The sequence below is a fragment of the Zea mays genome, chromosome 6 (assembly GCF_902167145.1).
Source record: "Zea mays cultivar B73 chromosome 6, Zm-B73-REFERENCE-NAM-5.0, whole genome shotgun sequence".
Lineage (NCBI taxonomy): Eukaryota > Viridiplantae > Streptophyta > Magnoliopsida > Poales > Poaceae > Zea > Zea mays.
In genome coordinates, this window is record NC_050101.1 from 20,061,109 (window position 1) to 20,070,646 (window position 9,538).

Here is a 9,538-nt window from a genome sequence, read left to right on the forward strand (position 1 = left end):
CAAAGACCCACTTGAATACCACGGTGTTTTGTTTTCCTTTCACTATCCCGTTTGCAAGGAATCTCCACAAATTGGAGTCTCTTGCCCTTACAAGTATATGATCACAAATGAAACACAGAGTAAGGGAGGGAAGCAACACACACAAATCCACAGCAAAAGCGCACACACACGGCCAAGAATCGAGCTCACAAGACTATCTCAGAGTTCTCACTTAGAACAGAGCTCGAATCACTTAGAAACACAAACGAATGCGCAGAGACTTAGTGTGGATGATCAAGAATGCTCAAAGGTTGCTTGTGTGTCTCCTCCATGCGCCTAGGGGCTCCTTTTATAGCCCCAAGGCAGCTAGGAGCCGTTGAGAGCAAATCTGGAAGGCCATCTTTGCCTTCTGTCTCGTGGCGCACCGGACAGTCCGGTGCACACCGGACACTGTCCGGTGCCCGATTTGTTTCCTTAAATGGCGAAGCCGACCGTTGCCGACCGTTGCAGATCTGGCGCACCGGACAGTCCGGTGCACACCGGACAGTCCGGTGCTTCCTTCCGACCGTTGGCTCGGCCACGTGTCGCGCGCCGATCGCGCGGCCGACCGTTGGCCCGGCCGACCGTTGGCTCACCGGACAGTCCGGTGCACACCGGACAGTCCGGTGAATTTTAGCCGTACGCCGCCGGCCAATTTCCCGAGAGCGGCCAGTTCGAGTCGCGCCAGCCTGGCGCACCGGACACTGTCCGGTGCACACCGGACAGTCCGGTGCTCCAGACCGAGCTGGGTCTTGGCAGCACACAGCCAAGTCCCTTCTCCTTTTCTCTATTCTTCTTCTTTCTGTTTCTAACACTTAGACAAATATATTAGTACTTAAAACCAATGTACTAAGGCTTAGAAACATACCTTTACTTCATGATTTTCACCTTGTTCATCCATGTACATAAATTCACATTTAGGCCCTTGTGTTTGCACTCAATCACCAAAATACTTAGAAATGGCCCAAGGGCACATTTCCCTTTCAATCTCCCCCTTTTTGGTGATTTATGCCAACACAACATAAAGCAAGTGGAACAAGTGCAAAATCACTTCAAATAAAAACTCAAATTGGTTTTGATTCAATTTTGGCATATATGGATCATCCTTTGCCACCACTTGGTTTGTTTTTGCAAATCAAACTCAAATCTCTATCTCTAAGTCAAACACACATGTTGAAGTATAAAGAGAGTCATTCCAAAAGAGATTGATCAAAGATTTCAAAAACTCCCCCTATTTCCCATAATCAATACTTCTCCCCACAAGAAGCCAACTTTTGACAAGAGAGACAATAAAAGCTTTTGACACAACAAAAACTCTATTCTACTATTTTCAAAATCTCTCAAGTGGTAGCTGATCCATTTATCGCTTTGGCCTTTATTTTCTCCCCCTTTGGCATCAAGCACCAAAACGGGATCAATCCTGGCCTTCTAACCCCATTGCCTCACCAAAGTCTTCAATTAAGAGCAAATGGCAATAAGATTTCATGAGATGAACTTGGAATTAGTTACCCTCTCATCGGAGTGCAGTGGAAGTCTTTCATGGTCCAAGTCCACCTTTTCCCTTTCAATCCTCCTTCGAGACTAAATTACCAAACTCAAGCACATGGTTAGTCTCAAAGGGTCAAGTTGTAACACATCTCCCCCTAAACATGTGCATCACTTTGCAACGGACTTGTGAGGTCCAGGGAGTGTTTGTACAACTTGAGCACCATAATAAGCAACATAATGCAAAAAGGAACATGATCAAAAGCATAACTACATGTATGCTACAATTCAATCCAGGTTCCGCGAATCTAAGACATTTAGCTCACTACGCAGCCTGCAAAAGGTCTTCTCATCTAGAGGCTTGGTAAAGATATCGGCTAGCTGGTTCTCGGTGCTAACATGAAACACTTCGATATCTCCCTTTTGCTGGTGGTCTCTCAAAAAGTGATGCCGGATGTCTATGTGCTTTGTGCGGCTGTGCTCAACAGGATTCTCCGCCATGCGGATAGCACTCTCATTGTCACATAGGAGTGGGACTTTGCTCAGATTGTAGCCAAAGTCCCGGAGGGTTTGCCTCATCCAAAGTAGTTGCGCGCAACACTGACCTGCGGCAACGTACTCGGCCTCAGCGGTGGATAGGGCAACGGATGTTTGTTTCTTAGAATTCCATGACACCAGGGACCTTCCTAAGAATTGGCACGTCCCCGATGTACTCTTCCTATCGACCTTACATCCAGCATAGTCGGAGTCTGAGTATCCAACTAAGTCAAAGGTAGACCCCTTTGGATACCAGAGCCCGAAGCAAGGCGTAGCAACCAAATATCTAAGAATTCGCTTCACCGCCACTAAGTGACACTCCTTAGGATCGGATTGAAATCTAGCACACATGCATACGCTAAGCATAATATCCGGTCTACTAGCACATAAGTAAAGCAAAGAACCTATCATTGACCGGTATGCTTTTTGATCAACGGACTTACCTCCTTTGTTGAGGTCGGTGTGTCCGTCGGTCCCCATCGGAGTCTTTGCGGGCTTGGCGTCCTTCATCCCAAACCGCTTTAGCAGATCTTGCGTGTACTTCGTTTGGGAGATGAAGGTGCCGTCCTTGAGTTGCTTCACTTGGAACCCAAGGAAGTAGTTCAACTCGCCCATCATCGACATCTCGAATTTCTGCGTCAACACCCTGCTAAACTCTTCACAAGACTTTTGGTTAGTAGAACCAAATATTATGTCATCGACATAAATTTGGCACACAAACAAATCACCATTACAAGTCTTAGTAAAAAGAGTTGGATCGGCTTTCCCAACCTTGAAAGCATTAGCAATTAAGAAATCTCTAAGACATTCATACCATGCTCTAGGGGCTTGCTTAAGTCCATAGAGCGCCTTAGAGAGCTTACACACATGGTCGGGGTACCATTCATCCTCGAAGCCAGGGGGTTGCTCCACGTACACCTCCTCCTTGATTGGCCCGTTGAGGAAGGCGCTCTTCACATCCATTTGAAACAACCTGAAAGAATGGTGAGCGGCATATGCTAGCAAGATACGAATTGATTCTAGCCTAGCCACAGGAGCAAAAGTCTCCTCGAAATCCAAACCTGCGACTTGGGCATAACCTTTTGCCACAAGTCGAGCCTTGTTCCTCGTCACCACCCCGTGCTCGTCCTGTTTGTTGCGGAACACCCACTTGGTTCCCACAACATTTTGCTTCGGACGAGGCACCAGTGTCCAAACTTCATTGCGCTTGAAGTTGTTTAACTCCTCTTGCATGGCCAACACCCAGTCCGGATCTAGCAAGGCCTCTTCTACCCTGAAAGGCTCAATAGAAGAGACAAAGGAGTAATGCTCACAAAAATTAACTAATCGAGATCGAGTAGTTACTCCCTTGCTAATGTCACCCAGAATTTGGTCGACGGGATGATCCCTTTGAATCATCGCTCGAACTTGAGTTGGAGGTGCCGGTTGCGCTTCTTCCTCTATCACTTGATCATCTTGTGCTCCCCCTTGATCAAGCGCCTCCACTTGAGGTACCTGTTCGTCATCTTCGGTTGGGGGTTGCACCATAGTTGAGGAAGAAGGTTGATCTCGTTCATCTTGTTCCTGTGGCCGTACTTCTCCAATCGCCATGGTCCGTATAGCGGCCGTCGGAACATCTTCTTCATCTACATCATCACAATCAACAACTTGCTCTCTTGGAGAGCCATTAGTCTCATCAAATACAACGTCGCTAGAGACTTCAACCAAACCCGATGATTTGTTGAAGACTCTATACGCCTTTGTATTTGAGTCATAACCTAACAAAAACCCTTCTACAGCTTTGGGAGCAAACTTAGAATTTCTACCCTTCTTCACTAGAATGTAGCATTTACTCCCAAATACACGAAAGTACGATACATTGGGTTTGTTACCGGTTAGTAGCTCATACGACGTCTTCTTGAGGAGGCGATGAAGGTAGACCCTGTTGATGGCGTGGCAAGCAGTGTTCACGGCTTCCGTCCAAAAGCACTCGGGGGTCTTGAACTCTCCTAGCATCGTCCTCGCCATGTCAATGAGCGTCCTGTTCTTCCTCTCTACCACACCATTTTGCTGTGGTGTGTAGGGAGCGGAGAACTCGTGCTTGATCCCTTCCTCTTCAAGGAACTCCTCCACTTGAGAGTTCTTGAACTCGGACCCGTTGTCGCTCCTTATCTTTTTCACTTTGAGCTCAAACTCGTTTTGAGCTCTCCTGAGGAAGCGCTTGAGGGTCCCTTGGGTTTCAGACTTATCCTGCAAAAAGAACACCCAAGTGAAGCGGGAAAAATCATCAACAATAACTAAACCATACTTACTTCCCCCTATGCTTAGATAGGCGACGGGTCCGAAGAGGTCCATATGCAGCAGCTCCAGGGGTCTTGAAGTGGTCATCACATTCTTGCTGTGATGTGCTCCTCCCACCTGTTTCCCTGCTTGACAAGCTGCACAAGGTCTATCTTTTTCGAATTGAACGTTAGTCAAACCTATCACGTGTTCTCCCTTTAGAAGCTTGTGAAGGTTCTTCATCCCCACATGTGCTAAGCGGCGATGCCACAGCCAGCCCATGCTGGTCTTAGCCATTAAGCATGCATCTAGACCGGCCTCTTCTTTTGCAAAATCAACTAGATAAACTTTGCCGTCTAATACACCCTTAAAAGCTAGTGAACCATCACTCCTTCTAAAGACAGACACATCTACGTTTGTAAATAGACAGTTATACCCCATATGACATAATTGACTAACAGATAGCAAATTATATCCAAGACTCTCTACTAAAAATACATTAGAGATAGAATGCTCATTAGAAATCGCAATTTTACCTAACCCTTTTACCTTGCCTTGATTCCCATCACCGAATACAATTGAATCTTGGGAATCTTTATTCTTGACGTAGGAGGTGAACATCTTCTTCTCCCCCGTCATATGGTTTGTGCATCCGCTGTCGATAATCCAGCTTGAACCCCCGGATGCATAAACCTTCTTCTCCCTTGCCATAAGACATGTGAGACGCTCGTTGGGGAAGAGAGCCGATTTGTTGAAGGCAGTGGCGGCGAGTCCTTCGTTGTCGGAGTCGGAGGAGGAGCAATCCGAGTCCCACTCCTTTCCTAGATGCGCCTCGCCCTTTGCCTTCTTGTATTGCTTCTTCTTTTCTCTTTTGTTCCCCTTTTCCTGGTCACTTTCATTATCGGGACAGTTAGCGATAAAATGACCAAGCTTACCGCATTTGAAGCATGAGCGCTTCCCCTTGGTCTTGGTCTTGCTTGGCTGCCCCTTGCGACCATTTAGCGCCGTTTTGAATCTCTTGATGATGAGAGCCATCTCTTCATCGTTGAGTCCGGCCGCCTCAATTTGTGCCACCTTGCTAGGTAGCGCCTCCTTGCTTCGTGTTGCCTTGAGAGCGAGAGGTTGCGGCTCGTTGATCGGACCATTCAAGGCGTCGTCCACATATCTCGCCTCCTTGATCATCATTCGCCCGCTAACAAATTTCCCAAGAACTTCTTCGGGCGACATCTTGGTGTACCTGGGATTTTCACGTATATTGTTCACCAAGTGAGGATCAAGAACGGTAAATGACCTTAGCATTAGGCGGACGACGTCGTGGTCCGTCCATCGCGTGCTCCCGTAGCTTCTTATCTTGTTGATAAGGGTCTTGAGCCGATTGTATGTTTGCGTTGGCTCCTCGCCCCTTATCATTGCGAACCGTCCAAGCTCGCCCTCCACCAACTCCATCTTGGTGAGTAAGGTGACGTCGTTCCCCTCATGAGAAATCTTGAGGGTGTCCCAGATTTGCTTGGCGTTATCCAAGCCGCTCACCTTATGGTATTCATTCCTGCACAAGGAAGCTAGAAGAACAGTAGTAGCTTGTGCATTCTTATGAATTTGTTCATTAATGAACATGGGACTATCCGAACTATCAAAATGCATTCCACTCTCTACAATCTCCCATATACTAGGATGGAGAGAGAATAGGTGACTACGCATTTTGTGGCTCCAAAATCCGTAGTCCTCTCCATCAAAGTGTGGGGGCTTGCCGAGTGGAATGGAGAGCAAATGAGAATGTGAACTTTGCGGAATACGAGAGTAATCAAAAGAAAAGTTCGAATTAACCGGTTTTCTTTGTTTGTCGTAGTCGTCGTCCTTTTGGGAAGAAGAGGACTCATCGCTGTCGTAGTAGACGATCTCCTTGATGCGTCTTGTCTTCTTTTTCTTCCCATCTCTTCGCTTGTGGCCCGAGCCCGAGTCATTGGACTTGTCATCCCTTGGCTCGTTGACGAAGGACTCCTTCTCCTTGTCGTTGATCACAATTCCCTTCCCCTTAGGATCCATCTCTTCGGGCGGTTAGTCCCTTTCTTGAAGAGAACGGCTCTGATACCAATTGAGAGCACCTAGAGGGGGGGGGGTGAATAGGTGATCCTGTAAAAACTTCAAACTTAAGCCACAAAAACTTGTTAAGTGTTAGCACGATTATTGCCAAGTGGCTAAGGTGAAGTCTCAACAATCTCAACAAAACACAGTACCACAAGAGAATCAAGCACAGAGTGACACAGTGGTTTTATCCCGTGGTTCGGCCAAGACCAACGCTTGCCTACTCCACGTTGTGGCGTCCCAACGGACGAGGGTTGCAATCAACCCCTCTCAAGCGGTCCAAAGACCCACTTGAATACCACGGTGTTTTGTTTTCCTTTCACTATCCCGTTTGCAAGGAATCTCCACAAATTGGAGTCTCTTGCCCTTACAAGTATATGATCACAAATGAAACACAGAGTAAGGGAGGGAAGCAACACACACAAATCCACAGCAAAAGCGCACACACACGGCCAAGAATCGAGCTCACAAGACTATCTCAGAGTTCTCACTTAGAACAGAGCTCGAATCACTTAGAAACACAAACGAATGCGCAGAGACTTAGTGTGGATGATCAAGAATGCTCAAAGGTTGCTTGTGTGTCTCCTCCATGCGCCTAGGGGCTCCTTTTATAGCCCCAAGGCAGCTAGGAGCCATTGAGAGCAAATCTGGAAGGCCATCTTTGCCTTCTGTCTCGTGGCGCACCGGACAGTCCGGTGCACACCGGACACTGTCTGGTGCCCGATTTGTTTCCTTAAATGGCGAAGCCGACCGTTGCCGACCGTTGCAGATCTGGCGCACCGGACAGTCCGGTGCACACCGGACAGTCCGGTGCTTCCTTCCGACCGTTGGCTCGGCCACGTGTCGCGCGCCGATCGCGCGGCCGACCGTTGGCCCGGCCGACCGTTGGCTCACCGAACAGTCCGGTGCACACCGGACAGTCCGGTGAATTTTAGCCATACGCCGCCGGCCAATTTCCCGAGAGCGGCCAGTTCGAGTCGCGCCAGCCTGGCGCACCGGACACTGTCCGGTGCACACCGGACAGTCCGGTGCTCCAGACCGAGCTGGGTCTTGGCAGCACACAGCCAAGTCCCTTCTCCTTTTCTCTATTCTTCTTCTTTCTGTTTCTAACACTTAGACAAATATATTAGTACTTAAAACCAATGTACTAAGGCTTAGAAACATACCTTTACTTCATGATTTTCACCTTGTTCATCCATGTACATAAATTCACATTTAGGCCCTTGTGTTTGCACTCAATCACCAAAATACTTAGAAATGGCCCAAGGGCACATTTCCCTTTCATATGGAAAAGATTGGGACAAGTGTCTGTCTTTGGCGGAGTTTTCTTACAATAACAGCTATCAGTCCAGTTTGAAGATGGCACCTTTTGAGGCATTATATGGGAGAAGGTGTAGGACCCCACTGAATTGGTCTCAAGCAGGAGAAAGGGAAATTTTTGGGCCAGACTTAGTACTCGAAGCAGAGGCAAAGGTCAGGGTCATTACCAAGAACTTGGAAGCTGCTCAGGCTAGGCAAAGGAGCTATCACGATAAGAGGCGGAAGCCTCTACAGTTTGAGGTGGGAGATCATGTCTATCTTAAGGTATCACCCACCAAGGGTGTTCAGAGATTCGGGATCAAGGGCAAGTTAGCTCCTCGCTATATTGGACCCTACGAGATCAAGGAGGCTTGTGGACCCGTAGCCTATCAAGTGGAATTGCCACCTCACATGTCAACAGTTCATAATGTGTTCCATGTATCTCAGCTGCGGAAATGCGTTCGTCTACCCACTGAAGTACTCCCGGAACCAGACATTGAGATAGAACCAGACTTGTCCTATCAAGAGTACCCCGTCAAGGTGTTAGATCAAAAGGAGAGATCAACTCGGGCAAGGTCGGTCAGAATGTATAAAGTGCAGTGGAGTCACCATTCAGCAGAAGAAGCTACATGGGAGACTGAGGATTTTCTACGCTCTCGCTTCCCCGACTTTCTACCCAAAGGAGTCGGTGTGTAACCCCAGAAACCCCCACCTGCCCTTTGAATCCAATTATAAGAAAAACTTAGATAATAAGAATAGTCTAAGTTGTGGATTTAACTTAAGAAGGGCTTCCTTCTGAAGTTGCAAAGAGAATGACATTCGAAGAGCAGTTAACAAGAGAAACTTAAGTGTAAAAGGAAAAACAACACCGGCACCTTCAAGCATCCCCCAAGGGACTCTACCTAAATCTCGGGACGAGATTCCTTTAAGGGGGGAGGGCTGTAACAACCCAGGTGTTACCTTGGCTAGAGCCACTTTGGCACTAGAAGCTGTGTTCACAAGAGTGAAGACTTAGGGCACCACATAAGAACTTTGGAGCTCTTGTGCTAATCAAGTTGCCAATGTCATATAAAGCATTACTCAAATCCTTGCACACTTACTACCTTGGATAATAGGGGAGAAGAACCCTAGACCTCTCCTAAACCCTATCTTCCAAAAACCCTAAGTAAGGGGGGGGAGAGAGTGAACAAGTGGGCAAAACATGTGTAACTTTTACCCAAACCCTAACTAAGTTTGTAACCATCAATTAGGGGAGGGAAATATTGCAAAAGACCCCTGGAGAAACCCCATTTCAAATCTCCAAGTGGAGAGAGAGCTAGAGCTCTCTATTTCCCTCTAAGTCCCATTTTAGCCCTAAATCAAAGATCAACCGTGTTCACTTTAAAAATGGCGCCAAAACCACTTGGGTTCTATACCAAAAATGTGGTATACCACTTGAGGCACCCCCTGGAAAAAATTGAGACCGAGACTCAGACATTTGACAGCACTTGACATCAGTTTTGTCGCTGCGTGGGCAGAGAGACAAGCCAGATTTGGCGCCCGTCTATCTCCCGATCTAGGGCGTATCATCCCTTGGAACTCACACATGTGAGATAGCCCTAGGTGCCAGGAGGAGGTCTGCGCCGGATTCATGGCGAGATTCGCACGCTTGCGATCTCTGGAGACGTTTGAACACTGGAAGAAACTCACCTCCACGTGTTCGACGTCTTCTGTCCGCGCCAGTGCACGCCCGCGCGCGCCCGCGCCGCGCCCGAGCCAAACCCGTGCCGTGGCCCGCGCCCGAGCTTATAAAGCCCTCCCAGGCTTCGACTACACCCTTCCGCGCACCCTCCACACCTCACCGGAGTCAGCTCGTCGC